The 22361-nt window shown below is 38.4% G+C and overlaps 1 protein-coding gene and 1 pseudogene across 1 annotated transcript in view; one reads left to right on the plus strand and one right to left on the minus strand.

The window, feature by feature from the left end:
- ZNRF2 (zinc and ring finger 2) overlaps nucleotides 1-22361 on the plus strand; it is a 91552-nt gene that overhangs the window by 21502 nt on the left and 47689 nt on the right. The gene's annotated exons all lie outside the window — the stretch shown is intronic.
- LOC147374163 (histone-lysine N-methyltransferase SETMAR pseudogene) lies at nucleotides 13743-14440 on the minus strand (annotated as a pseudogene).

Genomic DNA, 22361 nt, shown 5'->3' on the forward strand with positions numbered 1-22361 from the left:
CTTTGTTTATTTTGGCTTCCTCTGTTTCCAAGTCTCTTCAGTGTCTAATTTCTACCCTGACACGAGGGGGCAAAGGTGGCCCCTTATTTAGACTCACTTGTTCTGTTGTAATGTGGAGAGGGAGGGACACCCAAACAAATGCCGCTAGCATGTGTGGGGAGTGCTCGCAGCGGACGGATCACGCTGGGTTCCCTCAGCCCGAGGCGGCATGCACTCCCCAGGTCCACGCTGCTCTGGCTCCAGCGTGCTCTGCAAGTGCACTTTCCCCTGTGGGCCCTTTGTTTCAGGCACTTCCCCGGTCTAAGCTGCTCAGGTTCTCGGGTGCTCCGCAAGGGCACAGACCCAGATGGGCTGTGTGTTTTGTGCCCTTCTCAGGTCCAAGCCACTCAGACAGCTGGGTACTTGGCGAGTGCCCTTTCCCAGATGGACGGTGTGTCTTAGACACCTCTTTGGTCCTGGCTGCACGGTTTCTCATTGATCAAAAATAACATTCAAATTATGCAAATTACACACACACACACATTTATCTATGAGGTAGCAGCATTCTGTTTAAATAGGCCATGTAGGTGATTCTGATGCATGTTAAAGTGTGAGAATTTCAGGATAGGGATTTTGGACCATGTAGGAATTACAAAGTCAGACAGCAGATGCAGCAAGAGTTCTATTTGTGTCCCAAATTCACAGTGGTGATTTTTTTCATCTCCTCCCCACTCAGTGTCCAGGTTCAGTGGATTTTCCTTGAAGTTGCCTGGGAGATGGTGGTCAGGAGAGGAAAGTTATTTCTAACTTACCGTAATACAGCCATTTGAGGGTATCCTACCTCAAGGCAAAGGGCTTCCCTGGTGGCACTACTGGTAAAGACCCCTCTGCCAATGCAGGAGACATGAGTTTGATCCCTGGGTCAGGAAGATCCCAGATCCCCTACGGAAGAACGTGGTATCCTATTCCAGTATTCTTGCCTGGAGAATTCCATGGACAGAGGAGACTGGCGGGTTATGGTCCCTAGGGTTGCAAAGAGTTGGACATGACTGGAGTGACTTAGTATGTATACCTCAAGACAAAAGCTTGTCGCTGTTCTTGTACTGTTTTGGATTTTCAGTCTTTTTTCATTCTCTGGCCTGGGAATTTGTATCTTCCTTGCTAGCTTGTTAATGTTTTTAAGATTTTTTTAATGCTAGATTTTTATTTATTTATATTTTTTCTGTTAGGATTAACCTAAGTACCTATTCTTCTGTATTCCTGGGACATCTTTCTCTATTACTAAATTCAATAGATTTTGCCAGGCTGCTCTCTAGGGAAATACAAGCTAAAGTAGTAATGCAGCACTTTGTTCCTGTCAGGTTGGCAGAAAGTAAAGTAGTAGCAACATAGCGTTGTGGGTGAGAGGGGCGTAAGTGATAGTGGTGTAAATGTAAGTTGTTCTGGTTTTGTAGGCAACTTAAAAATCAGCTTGTGTCAGGCAAAAACCATCATGTCAAAGGAATAGGTTGGGGGAAGTATGTTTACAGCAAAGGAAACTGGCCATTGCTTTTATTTTTCTGTGATGAGGAATGGGAATGAATGATTGTTACTCATTTTTTATGTTTAAGCCCTGGGGAGTGGCTTTTGCTTAACTGAATAAAAAGAATAGGTGGATTTAGGGGATATTTACATAGGCTTGGAATAAATAAGTGAAAGCACTGATGGATTAAACTTGAAACTTCCTTACTAATCTACCAAAATGTATAATAGCAAAGTGAGGGAAATAAATGAAGGACTGGGGTGAATTAAAAAGGGAATAGTGGTGTGCTAGAACTGGCTCTTCTTGGAGTTGATTATTAAATTCGGGATTTTGGCAGCTATCATTACATTACATAAACATACAGTTAGATAAATTACATTTTGAACAAAAACAATGAATACTCAAAACTCACCACTTCTAGTTACTTTACTATATTCTACTGTTAATGTGTTCTTGAGGTTACTGACATCTATTTGATTGTATCTGTATGGTGGAAATACTATAAAATGATGTACTAGTGCTCATCTCTTCCCAATTCTGTTCAGTGATGATCCTTTGGTGGCTTAAAATCAGACAGAAATCATGGAAATTCGCAAATACTGAAATTCAGGATTTTTTTTTGCTCTGAAGAGCAGTTGTTATGCATTCACCAGAACACCACTGGGTATGTAACATTTTGCTGTTTGAGATATCGATTACCTTTCATCTCTTTAAATGTACTTAGCTTTCTGAAGTTTTAGGCCTTCCAATATTATGTGTAAAGCTTTAACTGTTCTTAGGGAAATACTCAGTTATTTTAAACGAATCTTGAAGATATGCCTTTTACTTAGCTGTAACGTGTGTAGACTGTATCTGCAAATTTGTTCTCGTCTTTTAAAACATTGTTATTTAAAGGTATCTTGATAAACTTTTGTTTTTCTTGTAAGTCATTAGTTTCATTTATTGAGTTCCTTGTAGCAAGAAGAATATGCTTTTTTGTTATTTTTAAAATGAGTGTGTGTGAGAGAGAGATTGAGAGATTTGAATCTTGCACCGGTGTTATCGATGAAGTTGACCAGTTAACACTAAGAAACATTGTCTAGTATTTTTATTTATGACTAGAATTTGATGTTTTAAAATAAGATTCAAGTAGTGTTTTAATTATTTCCTACTTATATATGTGGTATCTTTATATTCAGGTACTTAGAAAATCAATGAATTGGGAAGTTCTTCATAAAACTTTTGATTGATGTTACATTGGTCTGTCATATTTTCAGCACTCATAGAAATAAGAAAATGACATTGAAATAATGTGAAAATACTATTTTAAGTTGCTTACTTATTCTGCAGTATAATGGTTTACATTTTTGGATTTATAGTTGGGCCTTTGCGACTTTGGTCAAATCATTTAAACACCAAACCTGTATTTCCTCAAATAAGTGGTTATAATAAATAGTATCTGCCTCATGTGATGGTTTTGAAAATTAGATGAGGTAGTGTAGCATTCAGCAAATCACTTGACTTAATAGTAAAGTGCTCTGCAAGTATGAGCTAACATCCTTATTACCAAAATAGTAAATCCTCCTATCTACAGATTGCTTTGAATGGTGGGTATGAAGCTAGTAGTAAGTAAAAGATGGTATGATATACTTTATAAAACAATAAAAGCTAATGTAACAAAGTTGTGAGTAAAATTCCATCTTTTATGGCACATTAGGTACATATAAGTAAGGTAATTGTCACCTTTCATTTGTTCAGGGTGATGGTTCGATATGAACCGTACCAGCAAATATAAAAACCATCTATTTTATTCACTTAAATGTTAAACCACTGCTTTAGTTGTATAGATACATTCTGGATGAACTTAGATGATTTTCCTAAAATACTAGGTAGTCCAGTTGCTGTAGAATAAAATGTAAGGGTTCTTAGTCCCTTAGTGATTTAAGCTGCATATTGATTCGTTGACCTTAATGAATATTACAGACTTAACCTTTGCCCTCCCCGGTCTGCTCTTTAGAATAGCTAAGGAACTCTGTCCACATAATAAGCAAAATGGGGATAAGAAGCGGAAGGGGCACCGACAGCCCACCTCTCAATACTTGTAGACAGTTGGCTGCTTGACCTCGTACTTTCTATTCATTTGTTATTTTATTCGGGTGCCTAGAGTTGATGTTGTGTTGCCACTTTTTATTCTTAGTATTGATTGGGTTTTCCCTCTTTTTTCTACTCTGCTACCTCTATTCCTTCTGGAACCAGTAGTTTGATGGTAAGTATTTCAATAAGATTTACAAAGTTTTTGACCTTGTGAGGAATTTTTTCCCCTCACCTATGCTGGTGAAAACTTTGTAGACTCCAGATGGTCCCTGTGGTTTCCCAGGTTTCATTGTTGCCTTGTTTGTGTGTGGACTGATGGACCTCAATTTCGAGGTACCGCTGTCCTTGCATGCTGTGTCAAATGGCATCCATCGTTTGTGTGTTTCATAGTGGTATTTCTCTCGGAGCTTGCACTCTCCTTTTCCCCTTCTTTCTGCTGGTTTTTTTTTTTTTTTTTTTGGGTTGGGGGGTGGGGGTGGTGGTGGAAGAGGGAGCTTTTGGGGTGGGAAGGAGAAAAATCTTTCTCACACCTGCAGTTTATTTTTCCTATGATATTTGGAATCTTTCCAAATCTTGCCAGTTAGATACCTGTAAGATGTTTGTTCTATACACATTAAAAGCATAATTACTCTTATCTTTGGGCAGACTTACAGATTGAGTGATAGTGAAGTTGATTAAGCGATACTGCTTTCATCCATTGCCTCTTCAGTGTTAAATTTGCAATTAGGTTTTGTGTTGCTGTTATTTCTCAATTCAGATTTCAAGATATTTGAGCCGTTTCAGTATTTTTAAAATGTATAAATTTTTTTTTTTTTTTTAGGATTTATCATAGCAATATCTGTTATGCTGTTCCCTCAAAGCTTTGTACTGTAGTGATAAATTACCATTGCATTTACCACCAAGGCTAATATTTATTTCTTTGAACTTACATTATAAAGTATAATTTAATTGACTGAAAGGATGAGGCTAGATTTAGAACACTGAGATTCAAATAGCAAACTTTGGGAAGTCACTTTCATAAAATCCTATCATCAAAGAAAAATCTTAAAAAATTTGTTATAGGTAAGAAAGATGCATAAGATAGAATAATTCATATTTACAAAATGAATACCAATGCAGCTATCACCAATATGCAGAATGGAACATCGCTAGTACTCCACCCCACTCCAGCGTTCTTGTCTGGAGAATCCCAGGGACGGGGGTGCCTGGTGGGCTGCCGTCTATGGGGTCGCACAGAGTTGGACACGACTGAAGCAACTTAGCAGTAGCAATAGTACTCCAGAAACCTGTCTTTCTGATTATGAAACTTCTTCTTTCACTTAGAATAATAATTTTTTAGATAACCATTTCCTTGATTTTGTTTATTATTTATATATGCAATCTAAAGAATGCCTTTAATTTTTCTGGCTTGATATAGGCAGAATCATATTTTTATTTTTGGATCTTTCTTCTTTTCCTCAGTTTTTTGGTAAAAGATTCATTTAATTTTGTGTGTAGTATACAGAGGGAATAATAATTTCCCTCTACAGTTCTGAGATTTTGGCTGAAACTCTGGTAAATGGCAGCCCACTCCAGTAGCCTTGCCTGGAAAATCCCATGGACAGAGGAACCTGGTGGGCTACAGTCCATGGGGTCGCAAAGAATTGGACACAACTGAGTTGACTCCACTTCCACTTCCACTGGTAATGAAAGACAGATTAACATGAGAAAAACAAGCTTATTAACATGTGTGATTTATGTATACATGGAAGAAACCCAGAGAAAAATGCCAAGATGGCTTAGAATTCAGGCTTAAATATCATCTTAACAGGGAAAGGGGAGAGGGGATATTGGTCCCTCAGGGGAGAGAAATTACTTTTAGGAAGACTGAATGGACTTTTATAAGAACAGAAGGGAGGTATGATAGTTTTTGACAAAGTTTGTCTGACTGTAGTGTCAACTTCTAGTCTCCTCTCCTGTGATAAGAGTCAGTTTTCCCTGGTTGATGAAATTCCTGGGGCAGGGAGGAAGGAACTCCCCAGCTGAGTTCTTTCTTGAGCTTACCTCTTTGGGCAGATGAGAGGAGTTTGGAGGGAGCTGCTCTGTGGATTAGCTGTCTTTTCAAGTGTCTACAGCTCAAAATAATCTGTATACCAAAGTGACATGTTTTAGGGTGGTGTATTCTGTCCTTCGGTAGCTGGTTGATCTCATCATTCCTTTCTCTGAATATACCACAATTTATTTTACCATTCCTTTGCTAGATATTTGTTTCCATTTCAGTGTTAGAAATACTGCTGCTGTGAATATTTTGTTAACGTGCATTTTGGTGCACGTGTGCACAAGTTTCTTTAGGACAGTGTTAACTCAAAGTGTGGTCCTTTGACCGGCAGCATTGGTGTTATCATCTGTGCTGCTGCTGCTAAGTCGCTTCAGTCGTGTCCGACTCTGTGTGACCCCATAGACGGCAGCCCACCAGGCTCCCCGTCCCTGGGATTCTCCAAGCAAGAACACTGGAGTGGGGTGCCATTTCCTCTTCCAATGCATGAAAGTGAAAAGTGGAAGTGAAGTCGCTCAGTCGTGTCCGACTCTTAGCGACCCCATGGACTGCAGCCCACCAGGCTCCTCCGTCCATGGGATTTTCCAGGCAAGGGTACTGGAGTAGGGTGCCATTGCCTTCTCCATATCATCTGTGAGCTTATCACAAATGCACATTGATGGACCACACCCTCACCAGCTGCATGAAAAACTCTGGTGTCCAGCAGACTGAAACAAAATCTCCAGGTGAATCTTAAGCACATTAAAGTTTAAGAATCACTGTTCTGAGATTTATACCTTGGAGTGGATTGAGAAATTATAGGTGTGCATACCTTCAGCTTTATTTCAGTTTTCTAGTGTAGTTGTATCAGTTTATACTTAGGCTGGCAGTGTTTCAAGACTCTGTTGTTGCTCTGTAAAAATGTTGTCAAGAGTTTTAGGGTTTTGTTTTCTTTTACATGTCAGTATTTTCTGAGTTCACTTTTAATTGCAGTCGAATTTTGCCTTTTCAGACCTGTTGGAAAAATTGACTTCTTAGATTTACTGAAGACTTTCTAAAAGTATTACTAGAGAAGTTTTCAAACATTCTCAGAAATAGAAATAGTGCAGTGAACTAATAAACTGCATCCCCATTTACGAGTTAGTTATTTTTTTTCCCATATTTGGCTTTATCTCTTTTCTTTGAAATATTTTAAGCCAGATCCCAGATATTCTTGTCATTTCACCCCATATTCTCAAATGTGCATATTTGAAACACATACTATTTCTTTATATGATGAGAAAAACTTTTTTATTTTAAAAAGTTAGACATCATCATATTAAAAGCATTTACAAATTCTAAAGTAATGACACAGCACAGTTTTTAAACATTTGGGACATTATGAGAGGGATTTTGACATTGAACATTCAAACATTCTCTGTACTCTTCTAATATATTGAATTAGATAATTATACTGAATATTGTCTCTTTCACCAATAGAGTCAGAAATTTAACCTTCTTAAAATGATTAACTGGGTATTACTTTTGGGTGTAATTTTTTTTTGAGTGCTTAGAAATTTATCACTTCTCTAATGACTTACTTAATGACTTACTTCAGGGATCAGCAAACTTTCAGTAAAGGGCCAGATGGTAAATATTTTAGGCTTTGCAGGCCATTGATCTCTGTTCCTTCTTGTGTAGTATGAAGTCAGCCATAGAAAATATGTAAGTGCATGTACATGACTCTGTGTTGCAACAGAACTATTAGTGGACACGGAAGAACTTTGAATTTCATATAACTTCATGTGTCACAAAAAATTCTTCTGGTTTCTTTCCCCAGGCATTAAAAAATGTAAAACTATTTTTGATTTAAGGGCTGTGCAAAGGCACACTGCATTTAGCTCAAAGATTCAGTTTGCCAGTTACCCCAGATACAGGTTCTTCACAAGAAAGTTTTAAGATAAACAGTAAATAGGCTGTAAGGTGTCAATTCCTTTCAGTCCTAAGGATTTATAAATCTTTCAGTATGTAATGCTGTTATTTGATCCCTCCATTTGTAGGTTGAATTCCCCAAGAGACAGGAATATACACAGAAACAAGGAACTCCCAGCAAACTCTGTATAGCTGGGGAAATACTTAATGTAGAGTGAATTCCCTGAAGAACTGAATCTTTAAGGAGGTAAGAAACGTAGTTTCCAGAGGTCAGCCCCTATGGGAAAGATAGTCAGTAACTGACTAATTGCAGATGTGTTAACAAAGTGGAGTTGGGTTATATTCTAGTGGTGAGGAATCTGATTTGTACGTGGAAGTTAGCATTTCTTTTAGGCCTTGCTCTACTCAGTTCAATTCAGTTGCTCAGTCGTGTCTGACTCTTCTTGACCTCATGGACTGCAGCACGCCAGACCTCCTTGTCCATCACCGACTCTGAGTTTACTCACTCATATTCATTGAGTCAGTGATGCCATCCAACCATCTCATCCTCTGTAGTCCCCTTTTCCTCCCACCTTCAATCTTTCCCAGCATCAGGGTCTTTTCCAAGGAGTCAGTTCTTGGCATCAGGTGGCCAAAGTAATGGAGTTTTAGCTTCAGCATCAGTCCTTCCAATGAATATTCAGGACTGATTTCCTTTAGGATGGATTGGTTGGATCTCCTTGCAGTCCAAGGGACTCTCAAGAGTCTTCTCCAACACCTGGGTTCAAAAGCATCAATTCTTTTGTGCTCAGCTTTCTTTATAGTCCAGCTCTCACATCCATACATGACTACTGGAAAAACCATAGCTTTGACTAGATGGACCTTTGTTGGCAAAAACGTCTCTGCTTTTTAATAAGCTGTCTAGGTCGGTCACAACTTTTCCTCCAAGGAGCAAGCGTCTTTTAATTTCATGGCTGCAGTCACCATCTGCAGTGATTTTGGAGCCCCCCCAAAATAAAGCCTGTCACTGTTTCCATTGTTTCCCCATCTATTTGCCATGAAGTGATGGAACCAGATGCCATGATCTTCGTTTTCTGAATGTTGAGTTTTAAGCCAACTTTTTCACTCTGCTCTTTCACTTTCATCAAGAGGCTGTTTAGTTCTTCTTTGCTTTCTGCAATAAGGGTGGTGTCATCTGCATATCTGAGGTTATTGGTATTTCTCCTGGCAATCTTGATTCCAGCTTATGCTTCATCCAGCCCAGTGTTTCTCATGATGATCTCTGCATAGAAGTTAAATAAGCAGGGTGACAGTATACAGCCTTGGTGTACTCATTTCCCAATTTGGAACCAGGTCTACCAGCTCTACTAGGAATACCATATACTAGTGATTTAACATCTCCTGCTAAGCTTATATAAACTCTTACAGAACCAGCCTTTTAATTCTAAGTCAAATTTGATACGGTAAACCATGAGAATTAAATTATGTCTACATGATATTAGGAAATACTGCCAACATTGAGTCAGATTATTTGTGTACAAATATAGTGGGCAGAGTTTTACCCAATTCGTTTTGTGTGTGTGTGTGTGTATGTGTCTGTGTGGCTTGTGGAATCTCATAGTTCCCTAACCAGGGATTGAACCAAAGCCATGGCAGTGAAAGCCTGGAATCCTAACGAGTAGGCCACTGGAGAATTCCTGATACTAAACTGTTAATGTATAATGTATGTTTAGCTTTCATAATTAACTCTTTGTTGTGGTGGACTTAAAAAAATTGACAGTAACTGAAAATACTTTTAGTCAAACATATAAGATTTTAAAACTCCAGTTGCCAAAAGAGCATTTTTTAAAATCCTATCAAATTTTGTTAGGTATATTCTACATTTGATTGTGTATCTAAAAACAGTTACTTGGTAAAGAATTTAGTGTTTGTGATAGACATGTTAAATTTTCACACACTGATGAATTGAATTATTTTATTTATTGTCTATAAGAAATCTCTAAACATCAAAGCCATATTGTTTTTTACAGAAAACAAAATATTTAAGATTTTAAAGTATCAGGCTTCTATTTAACTTTTAATTTTTGTTTTAATTATTTTCATCTCACATTTCATGTTAGTACATTAGTACTAATGTACTACATGGAAAATAGTAAATTTACTCATTCAAGTGTAAGCTATAACTAGAATGGCACAAATATAATTTAAGTCTAATTCTAGGAGCTTAATAAATGTGACTGTTTTGAATACTTTGTCCCTGTATGATGTTTGGCCTGGTATTTTTTCTTTCAATGTATATTTTTTTGAATTTCCAATTAAAAAAATCTTTTTTCATTTTGTATAGGGTATAGTGAGAAGAGAAATATGAGTATAGAACAGAGGATATGCTTTTATTCTTGGCTGTATCTTCCTGTTTTCTTAGCTGTGTTCTAACAGCTCTGCTTTAGCCATTGCACCAGGTACTTGTACTTTCTCTTGCTCTTTCAGCCTTCTGGTTGGATATTAACTTTTCTTCTTTCGCTTCTTCAAGTCTCTGATTCCATGAGAGTGAATGGAATCATTAAAGATTTTAAAATTTAGTTAATCAGAATGATTGATAAAAGATTATCCCCCTTAGAGATAAAGTGCACACTAAACATTTTAGGATTTTATTAAAAAGTAAGTTCTCTAAGAATGTAATGTGCATATCATTCCCTGATCTTTTTTGAAAAACATATTTTTTTATGATCGATGAGGGAGAATTTATACTATGATTTTCAGAAGAATAGGTACCTCACTCTGTCTGCTTCTCCTCATATTTCTGTGGCTGAGTGGAACAGTAAACCATTTAAATGTGTTTTTATGTGAAACAACAACAGACAGGCACCAGCTATTGTTCACCAAATAACTATTGTATAGTTATTCAGTGAACTATTGTTCATTCCATCTTCTCCTACTTTCTAGAAAATTGTGTCACATATTTTGTGGTCTTTAATTTAGGTTTAATTCTGACAGTTGACAGCATGATAAAACATCCATGGTGTGTAGTGTGAGAGAGAGACCAACAGACTGACAGAGGTGGGGGGAGGGGAGAGAAAGAGAAATATAAGTGAGCCATGCTTTAAAAATGTCATCTAGCTAGCTCTTCAGAGCTGCTATTGTTAACTTGAGTGCTAAGGAGAGAATTGTGGAGAGAGAAAAAAAACTCCATACTTCATCACATTTGGGCATGAGGAGGGATATATTAGAGGGAATACATCACTGTTCATTCATTCAATAAATATTTGAATGTCTACTTTACTTTGCCTTGGTGTGCTGGAAAGTAGATATCCTGATATGAAACACGAAGAAGATATATTTTAATCAGCTGAATATTTTGTATATTTTATATTTGTACTTGAAAGTTCTAAAGACGTTTGACTTAAAGACTCTAATATGATTAGCTTCCTTGTAGTTCCTGAAAAAAATTTTAAGTCCGATTACTATACTAGTAGTAATTTTGTTCTCATTTACATTTTGAAAAGACTTGAGCTTTAGTAAAATTGAACTGAACCTTTAGCAAATTGTTTTTGGAATAGCTAATAAGACAGCAAATATAAATATGATAGGGACAATATATGTGTCTTACAGAACCTGAAATGAAACAGGTGATAAACAAGTATAAGCCTTGTGGGCTGTATCCAGGTTGATAGTTTGTTTCTACAGCTTTGGTCATATGATTTCTGCACTTCCAAGGGAATTGAAAACATGTCTGTTTACAAACAAATATTTCGGGACATTGAGCTTATTGAGAATTTTAGTTGTGTAAGTTTTTCATAGTATTTTGCTTTAAGCCAACAAGTGTGAAAAGTTAACTGTTGTGGTTAGAGTTCATTGTAATAATTCTGAAGTCTATTGTTTAAAAATTTCCCCTTGATTTGATTTCTTTGTTAATCTAGAGCCATGACAAAACTAACACTTAGCTTATTATATGTTATTACATATGAACCCGTAGACTAGTGGGCATTACTATATAGCTGTACCGTGTGTGTCTTGGATGAGAAACTGTGGCTCAAAGATACTTTTCTCCATCTAGTATGTGAATTCCCAAAGTAAATGCCATTACGCTATCCTCTGCCTCTCCTCCTCCCTCAACTGAGAGAACATCCCAGAGCAGAGGTTACTGTCCTTTATATAAAAATGAATTAACTGTGACTGTTGCTGAAGTTCAATTTCAGAAATGCCTTGCATATTGTTGTGATTTGAATATTTGTGCCCTGCCCCCAAATTAATATGTTGAAAACCTAATGGCCAAAGTGATGATGGTATTAGGAGATAGGACCTTTGGGGTGGGATTTGGTCATGAAGTTAGAGACCTCATGGAAGAAATTAGTGCCATTGTGAAAGAGGCTCCAGAGAGCTCCCTAGCCCCATCCACTATGTGAGGATACAGTGAGAAGTCTGCAGCCAGGAGGGAGGGCCCTTGTGCGACCGTGCTGGCACCCTGACCTCCAAAACTACGAGAGAGAAAATTTTTGTTATTAGCTGCCTTGTCTCTGGTATTTTGTTCCAGTAGCCTGAATGGACTAAACATGTCCCCAAAATGCAGAGACTGATTTACTCTTGGCACTGAGGCATTCTCCTCCTATTCTAATAGTGAACTTGTTTCCATCAGTGAAGGATAAAAACTCATTCCTTCCCTTGGGCCTTTGTCTGTGTTTTGGTCATTCAGTATCCTGTCTCACTGCCCTCCTCCCCGTGTGGGGATATGTGGCCATTTTGAGGTTCACTGATGAAAGAAGATGTTCAGTATATTGCATTTAACAGGACTCATTTGTACTTGTTAAACTACTGATCACTAGGTTCTTATACTATTATTGGCATACTTACTCGTTATGAATTAAGGACATCTTGTTTGTATTACCATATGAAATTTAATTTTCCATGAAAGCTGACCTGTTGCATACTACTGTAGTTTGTTTACTTTTCTAACCGTTCCCCTTTTCCAACCGTTTAATAAGAGCAATCAGTCATAGCCTATGGTTCTTCTCTTCCCCTTTTCCAGTAGTTTAATAAGTGCAGTCAGTCGTATCTTATGGTTCTTCTGTTCCCCTTTTCCAACTGTTTAATAAGAGCAATCTATCATATCCTATTTGACTTTCTTATGTAGATGGATTAATTTCTTAATTCAGTCATACAAGTTTAAGAAGGAAGATTTATCTTATTTGTCTTCCAGAGAAAAGATCCATGTTGCTATGGCTGTGCTGGGTCTTTGTTGCTGTGCACAGGCTTTCTCCAGTTGTGGCGAGTAGGGCTTTCTCTTTGTCACGGTGCATTGGCTTCTCATCGTGGCTTTTCGTTGTAGAGCATGGGCCCTAGGGGGTGGGGCTTTGAGTAGTTGTGGCTCTCAGGTCTAGAGCACAGGCTCAATAGTTATGGCACATGGCGTGTAGGATCGTCCCAGTTCAGGGATTGAACCCGTTCCTGCATTGGCAGGCAGATTCTTTACCACTGAACCAGCAGGAAAGCCCCAAGATCTTTATTTTTTAATGAACCTGTGACTTTCCATGTTAGAATTACCTTTCTTATATAATATAGGGCTCATACGAATTGCTGTGCCAGAGAAGCCTTCTCTGTCACTTGTGGCCCACTGTTAAGATCGTTCCTTTATCACATTTGTCAGTTATATGTAATATTCAAAATAGTCGAGACAATAAAGAAGCCAAAATGTAGGATGAGAGATAAAGCTAATGGGATATTTAAGAGAGTTGGGTGGAGGAGAGAGAAAAAAGTTGACTTAGAGTTGATTGATAAACTAGAAGACAATAAAAAGAATAATAAAAGGAAACAAAAGTAAAAAGATGGGCATCTTTGCAGTATTGTTTTCTAAGATTGTGAGTATGTCAAAGACATAAACATTTTTACATGTTTTTCTTGCATTTTATGACTGCAATTGCTTTTTGAATATTGAAGGAAAATTATTGAATCTCCAGTACTTAATCTTTCTGGGTTTCTGAACGGTTTCCCAAGCATGGGAAGTACATGTGTTAAGATGTCCAGGAATGGGTCCTAGTATGGATTTTGATTTGCTTGTGGTTCCTGGTGTATGTTCTTAATTCTGGCCATTGATTTTGTAGAATTTTGCCACTGTACACAAGGAATCTCACCTTTTCTTGAAAACAAACAAGTTCAGAATAAATCTCCTATAATTGTTGTATGGTTATTACATTAGGTTGGTGCAAAAGTAATTATGGTTTCAGACCCCTGAATTTTAAATCGTTATAACTAGGCTCAAACACATCCTTATTAATCAAAATAGGAACCATTACAGTCAACACAGTTTTGCCAATGAGAAATAAAGTTTGGTTATTCCTGTAGCCTAAAAATCCATGCTTCAGGATTCAGCAAACTCTTGGAAAACATTTTCTGCCTCCTGCTGGTTGTGGAAGCATTTTCTCTGCAAAAAGTTGTTGAGATGCTTGAAGAAGTGGTAGTTGGTTGGCAAGAGATCAGGTGAATATGGTGGATGAGGCGAAACTTTATAGCCCAATTCATTCAACTTTTAAAGCGTTGGTTGTGTGACGTCTGGTTGGATGTTGTTGTGGGGAAGAACTGGGCTCTTAACAAGTTCTGGCTGCAGGCGTGCAGTTTTCGGAGCATATCATCGGTGTGCTGAGCATACTTCTCAGATGTACTGATTTTGCTGGGATTCAGAAAGCTGTGGTGGGTCAGAGGAGCACCAAACCACCAAGCAGTGACCATGACCCCTTTTTGGTGTGAGTATGGCTTTGGGAAGTGCTTTGGACCTTTTTCTTGGTCCAACCACTGAGCTAGTCATTGTATAAAATCCGCTTTTCAACACACATCACAATCTGATCAAGAAATGGTTCGTTATCGTTCCATTGTTGTTCCAAATGGCTCATTATTGCGTAGACTGGGAGGTGATGACATCAGAACAACAGTTTTCTTTTTGGCAACCAGCTCATGTGGCACCTACTTTTCGAGCTTTTTCCCTTTCCAGTTTGCTTCAAATGCCAGATGACTGTAGGATGGTTGAGGTTGAGCTCTTGGGCAACTTCTTACGTAATTGTAAGAGGGTAAACTTCGATGATCCTCTCAGTTGATCATTGACAACTTCTGATGGCTGGCCACTGCGCTCCTCATCTTCAAGGTCTTGAACCATCACTGTGCTGTATGTTCATTAGTAATTCCTGGGCCACATGCATTGTTGATGTTGCAAGTTGTCTCTTCTGCTTTATGACCCAGTTGCAACATGAATAAGAAAATCACTTTTTGTCTAACATCATTTCCATAGTCTAAATTGCATATAAAATATATAATAAGTAATAATTCATTTAGCAAAAAACAAAGAGCAAGAAATGCTTATTAAAATGATGTATAACTTAACCACATTTAAGAATGTATTCCAGTATTAAATGCAAAGTTCAGTAATGCAAAACCGCATTCACTTTTGCACCAACCTACTAGCTTTTTTATGTATATTGTATTATAAATTATTAGTTTAATGGGTTGCAAATGCTTATGAGAGAGATCTCATGGTAGATGAATGAATTGGGGAATGTAGTGAGAAGAACCCTAGTTCTGGCCCTCAGTTCAGTTCAGTCGCTCAGTCGTGTCCGACTCTTTGCGACCCCATGAATCACAGCACGCCAGGCCTCTCTGTCCATCACCAACTCCCGGAGTTCACTCAGACTCATGTCCATCGAGTCAGTGATGCCATCCAGCCATCTCATCCTCTGTCGTCCCCTTCTCCTCCTGCCCCCAATCCTGCCCAGCATCAGAGTCTTTTCCAATGAGTCAGCTCTTCACATGAGGTGGCCAAAGTACTGGAGTTTCAGCTTTAGCATCATTCCTTCCAAAGAAATCCCAGGGCTGATCTCCTTCAGAATGGACTGGTTGGATCTCCTTGCAGTCCAAGGGACTCTCAAGAGTCTTCTCCAACACCATAGTTCAAAAGCATCAATTCTTCAGTGCTCAGCCTTCTTCACAGTCCAACTCTCACATCCATACATGACCACAGGAAAAACCATAGCCTTGACTAGACGGACCTTTGTTGGCAAAGTACTGTCTCTGCTTTTGAATATGCTATCTAGGTTGGTCATAACTTTCCTTCCAAGGAGTAAGTATCTTTTAATTTCATGGCTGCAGTCACCATCTGCAGTGATTTTGGAGCCCAAAAAAATAAAGTCTGACACTGTTTCCACTCTTTCCCCATCTATTTGCCATGAAGTGATGGGACCAGATGCCATGATCTTCATTTTCTGAATGTTGAGCTTTAAGCCAACCTTTTCACTCTCCACTTTCACTTTCATCAAGAGGCTTTTTTAGTTCCTCTTCACTTTCTGCCATAAGGGTGGTGTCATCTGCATATCTGAGGTTATTGATATTTCTCCCGGCAATCTTGATTCCAGCTTGTGTTTCTTCCAGTCCAGCGTTTCTCATGATGTACTCTGTATAGAAGTTAAATAAGCAGGTTGATAATATACAGCCTTGAGGTACTCCTTTTCCTATTTGGAACCAGTCTGTTGTTCCATGTCCAATTCTAACTGTTGCTTCCTGACGTGCATACAGGTTTCTCAAGAGGCAGGTCAGGTGGTCTGGTATTCCCGTCTCTTTCAGAATTTTCCACAGTTGATTGTGATCCACACAGTCAAAGGCTTTGGCATAGTCAATAAAGCAGAAATAGATGTTTTTCTGGAACTCTCTTGATTTTCGATGATCCAGCGGATATTGGCAATTTGATCTGTGGTTCATCTGCTTTTTATAAAACCAGCTTGAACATCAGGAAGTTCACGGTTCACGTATTGCTGAAGCCTGGCTTGGAGAATTTTGAGCACTACTTTCCTAGCATGTGAGATGAGTGCAATTGTGTGGTAGTTTGAGCATTCTTTGGCATTGCCTTTCTTTGGGATCGGAATGAAAACACCTTTTCCAGTTCTGGCACTACTGCTGACTTGTTCTATAACTTCTGGCAAATTTTTTTACTTCTCTGAATTTTCTTATCTGTTGATGTAGATTAGAATAGATACTCTATTCAGACCCATTCACATTCTTATAAAATTGTTTCTAAACGGCATGGGAATAATTATAGTGAACATAGGAAAGTGGCTTTTTTTTAAAAACAATACTGGAGGGCATTGTTTGAACCTTGTTTGTTGTTAGTCGCTCAGTCATGTCTGACTCTTTGAGACCCCTTGAACTTACTGTCTTTCACTATCTCCCAGAGTTTGCTCAGACTTCGTCTAAGTCCATTGAGTTAGTGATGCCATTCAACCATCTCATCCTCTGTCACCCTCTTCTCCTCCTGCCCTCTATCTTTACCAGCATCAGGGTCTTTTCCAGGGAGTCAGTTCTTTGCATCAGGTGGCCAAAGAATTGGAGCTTCAGCTTCAGTCCTTGCAATGAATATTCAGGACTGATTTCCTTTAGGACTGACTGATTTGATATCATTGCTGTCCAAGGGACTCTCAGGAGACTTCTGCAGCACCACAGTTCGAAAGCTTAGGGCTTCCCAGATGGCACTAGTGGTAAAGGACCTGACTGCCAGTACAGGAAGTGTAAGAGAGTTGGGTTTGACCCTGGGTCAGGAAGATCCCCTGGAGAAGGAAATGGCAACTGCCTCCTGTATTGTTGCCTAGAAAATCCCGTGGACAGAGGAGCCTGGTGGGCTATAGTCCGTAGGGTAGCAAAGAGTCAGACACAACTGTAGCGACTTAGCACATACATAGCCTTGTTTATGGTCCAACTCTCACATCCATTCATGACTACTGGAAAAACCATCGCTTTGACTATATATGGCCCTTTGTTGACAAAGTGATGTCTCTGCTTTTTAATACACTGTTTAGGTTTGTCATAGCTTTATTCCAAGGGGCAAGCATATTTTAATATCATGGCTGCTGTCACCATCTGCAGTGATTTTGGAGCCCAGCAATATAAAATCTGTGATGGTTTCCATTTTTTCCCCCCCATCTCTTTGCCATGAAGTGATGGGACTGGATGCCATAATCTTAAGGTTTTTTAATGTTGAGTTATAAGTCAGCTTTTTCACTCTCTTTCACCTTCATCAAGAGGCTCTTTAGTTCCCTTTCTCTTTCTGCCATTGGGGTGGTGTCAATGAAGCAGAAGTAGATGTTTTTCTGTAATTCTTTTGCTTTTTCTGTGATCCAGCGGATGTTGGCAGTTTGATCTCTGGTTCCTCTGCCTTTTAGATCCAGCTTGTACATCTAGAATTTCTTGGTTCACTTACTGTTGAAGCCTAGCTTGAAGGATGTTGAGCATTATCTCCCTGGCGTGTGACATGAAAACCTAGCATAATGCTATGCTAAGTCACTTCAGTCGTGTCCGACTCTGTGCGACCCCATAGACGGCAGCCCACCAGGCTACCCCGTCCCTGGGATTCTCCAGGCAAGAACACTGGAGTGGGTTGCCATTTCCTTCTCCAATGCATGAAGGTGAAAAGTGAAAGTGAAGTCACTCAGTCATGTCCGACTCTTAGCGACCCCATGGACCGCAGCCCACCAGGCTTCTCCGTCCATGGGATTTTCCAGGCAAGAGCACTGGAGTGGGGTGCCATTGCCTTCTCCTAGCATAAAGCATATAAAAATATTCAAACTGTAAGTATTTTTGTTTTTTCTAAAACCAGGAGGCAGAAGAGACAAATTATACTCTTCCCCCACTTTTTAAACTACAAAGAAACTTTCAGGACATATTTAAAGTGCTTGTAGAACATTTTATGAATCATTTCAATGTGCTCATATGTAACTTGAAAAAATAAAACTTCTTTGGATAGGCTTTCATTTATTCCATTATTTGAATGTCTACAGTGTGTCATAATAGGCATACTAATGGCTCTGTGATGAGAAAAATAGACCATTTCACTTAAAATTGTTTCATTTCCTTTTTCCATTCTCATTGGAAATCATCTTTTTAAAAAGATAATATATGAAAAAAGAATAATAGACTTGTCACAAGTGGGTACATGGTAGAAAATAATGAGTTTTCATAATGGACTTAAAATGTAATCCTAACATAAACTGAGCTCTTCAGTAATGTTCATTATGCAAATTGATACACACTGATGTTATTTTGTAGGTTCTCAAGGATTGTTTTTGATGATTTTTAGGATTCGAAATTTGAACATTTACTCTGGTGGAAACGCTTGTTGAGCAGAGCAAAAAAGGTGTTCTACTATCTTGTCTTGTGGAAACATTTGCTTTGCTGTCATTTAAATTTTGTTAGAGCTATTTTTGTCTTTTAAGTAGCTGTCATTTTTAAACAATACAGGTTTTACCTAAATGTTTCCCTTTGGCTTTTTGAGCATCTTTTTTCGTGTAGTAGAAGTTTTGCCAGTTAGAAACCCATGATAGTTAGAAGACAGTCTACAGCTCATCTTGTCTGTTGGTTTTTTTTTTTTTTTCGAGGTGAATTGCCTTGCATTTTCTGAGGAAATTTTTCAAATCAGATAATCCTGTATTTGCCAAGCTCTGAACAAGTCCTATTGGCAAATGAGATGTTGCTTTATACACTCCATACCTTTTCCTGAATGTCATGTATATTATGACACTTGCTTATGGAAGTTGCTCTGTTTACCTTTCTTTTTATTGCATGTTTTCTTTTTATTGGCATGTTTAGAATTTTATCTTTAAACTGAATTTCTAAGAAGACAAAATGCAGTTTATTCATGCAAACAATGCTTAGGACTCTATTAAATTGCAGTTACAATTACCAGTAATTAGAATTTTCCTTATCTGCCTTTAATTGTGCCAGTCTTGCCTTTTAGAACTCAGGTCACCTATACAATTAATTCACACATGCATTTAGGTATTTACTGAGTCTTGACTCTAGATCTATCTAGATGATGGGGCAGAGTGATTGAATAGAATATTTAGAAGAATATACAACTTCTGCCCCACAGGTATTATCAAATTTGGGAGATTAAGTCTACATAGAAGAAATGTAGTAGCTGCTTATATATATATATGTGTGTGTGTGTGTGTGTGTGTTAAAAATGGAATATAGTAGGACAGAGGACATGGTTTCAGATTCTTTTAAAAGGTCTTCTTTTTTAAGAGGTTTTTTTTTTAAAAGGTTAACCTAGACTTAACCCATCTAGTCTTGAAGGGATGGGAGTAGATCTTTAATAAGAGAAAAGGCATTTGGATTTAAGAGCAAAGGCATAGAGGTATGACTGGGTGTATTCTATTGGAAGAAAGGATTAAATTGCCTTCACTAAGTTAGTATTAGGTTAATAGTGATTATGTAAAACATCTAGTGTAGGGGAAAATGAAGAGTCCTAAAGTAAGGCATGTAAAAGATGATCCCAAGTCAGAGTGCTGTGGTAGAAAGCTTGATAGCTCAGGCATCGGAAGAGCTAATTTCTGTTACTTGATTTCTTTGCACTTAGGCTAGTCTTTTTAAATGAGCATTTTAAAGGAAGACAGTCTGTAGACTCTTTTAGCTTAATATTCTTCATTTCTGTTATTGAAGATAGGAGATGGCAACTACTGTTTTGTGTTATTGTACTTGAAGAGATTGATGTGGCAAATTGAGGTCACCTGCTGTAAAAATCTCTTGAATACGTTCCTTTGTCATTGATTCATTTCATTGTTTGTCACATTCAGTGCACATATACCTTAGAGAGTTTTACACCTATTGATAATTTCCTTCTGGAAATTTGTGTTAGTTAAATTACCTAATGGAGATTAGAAGGAATAGAGCTTTGTTTAAGGCAGTGTGTAGATAAATAGTTTTGACTTTGGGTAACTTGGGAGTGCCATCTTTGGGTAGAGAAATCTATACCCACGGGGTATTACAGAAGGGTGAGCACACCTTGGGAGGGGCAGACTATTTGGATTTTTATAAAGACTGAAGTAGAAGAGTCCTAAAGTCAGGCATCTATTATATCTTTACAGCAGCCAGCACAGTTTATCTTCCTATTCTTTTTCCCCTGAATTCTGGTAGTGGTTGAGAGGATAGCTTTTCCACTGTGACCCTCTCTGATGTCTTTATTTTGTTTATGACTCAACTAATAAGCAAGTGCGTTAGATGACTTGTTTGTTGTAAAGTTGACAATTTGATATGTAAATCTCTTAATAGGACCTGATACTTTATAATCTTCTGTTTTGCCCAGCAAATTCTGATTGTGGAAACAGATTTTTTCTGCTGATTGCTGTACACTGTCTCCCCATGTCTGAGGCAGATTGTTTCTAGGACTCCCAAGGGCACCAAAATCCACCTATGCTCAAGTCTTTTGTATAAAAATTGGCGTATGTATATTTGTATATAACCTATGCACACTTTAAATCATCTCTCGATTACCTGTAATACCTAATACAAATGCTGTGTAAATAGTTACCAGGGAATGGCAAATTCAGGTTTTATTTTCTGGAATATTTTCCTTCTCGGTATTTTGATCCCAGTGGTTGGATCTGTGGCTGTGGAGCTTGCTTATACAGAGGGCCAACTGTGTTTAGCAGACTTGGGTGCAGGAGCAATCCTTTTTGCTTATAGAAGGAAACAATGTACAAATGCTAAGTAAATGTAGGGTTGGGCCAGAGGGGATACTGAAGACTGTAAAGAAGAACCTTTTTGCCTTAGTCATCAACGTGGAAAAGGACAGGTATTCACAGTTTACTGGTGCTGTTCATGTATAATATATAAAGTAACTTTGATGTCGCAGGTACATCTCGTTGAACTGTTGCAGGACATTTTCCTTTAGTCTGAAGGATCTGAATTTTACCATTAAAGAATGCCATTTTAGAACTGTACTGTTTTAAGAACTTCATGAAAAATAAGTGAATTGTCTTGAAGTTGAAAAAGAATGTCAATAAGTAATAACCACTGTTTATTGAATGGCTACTATGTTTTTTGGCACTTTACATACATTTTTGTAATCTTTAATCCTTAATCAAATTGCCAATATGTAAGTGATATTAACATTTTATAGGGGAAAAATCAGACCTGGAGAACTTAAGTATTAGATGCCTTCCCTTGGGACACATAGTCTGTAGTAGAAGCCACGTAGCCAGGTTTGTACCCGTGTCTTTGGGGTCCAAAGACTGTTTTCACTGGACCATTAAAGCTAGTAAGGAGGATGGACACACAAGTGAGTGACTAGAGTTCCATGTGCTCTATTGCAGGATTGGAAGTATCATCAAAGTACAGAAGAAACAAAAACAGAGAGGATGATTAAGTCAGCTCTGAGGTGGAGCATTCTGTAGCCTTTAGAGAAAGACTCTTGGGAAAAGGATGATCCCTGAGTGCGGCTTTGACGACAGCCTCAAAGTTCTATAGGGCAGAAGAGAGAATAATAACATTAATGTTTCAGTACCTCTGTGCTTAGTGTTAGTTGCTCAGTTGTGTCCAGCTCTTTGCACCCCTGTGGACTGTAGCTCGTCCATGGAATTCTCCAGGCAAGAATACTGGAATAGGTTGCCATTTGCTCCTCCAGGGGGTCTTCCCTATCCAGGGATAGAACCGGGTTTTTTGCATTGCAGGCAGATTCTTGACTGTCTGAGTCACCATGGAAGCCCCAGTACCTCTATACTTAGTTTTAAAAGAACAGGGTGATCTAGATCATTTCTGCTGTTCATTTTCTTCTTGCATCCCAGTCTTTTTTGTCCCTTTTATACACAGCAGAATCATGCCATTCTCATCTCAGTTTTTGCTAGTTGTGTTGTTTTTGCGTTGTTGACATTTCTAATACTGTAGCAATAATTTCTACAATTGTTTTATGATGCTGCTGCTGCTAAGTCCCTTGAGTCGTGTCCGACTCTGTGCGACCCCATAGACGGCAGCCCACCAAGGCTCCCCTGTCCCTGGGATTCTCCAGGCAAGAACCCTGGAGTGGGCTGCCATTTCCTTCTCCAGTGCATCAAAGTGAAAAGTGAAAGCGAAGTCACTCAC

This window comes from Bos grunniens, chromosome 4, assembly GCF_055505025.1.
Source record: "Bos grunniens cultivar Pamir isolate PY7600 chromosome 4, Bosgru_T2T1.0, whole genome shotgun sequence".
Classification (NCBI taxonomy): Eukaryota; Metazoa; Chordata; class Mammalia; order Artiodactyla; family Bovidae; genus Bos; species Bos grunniens.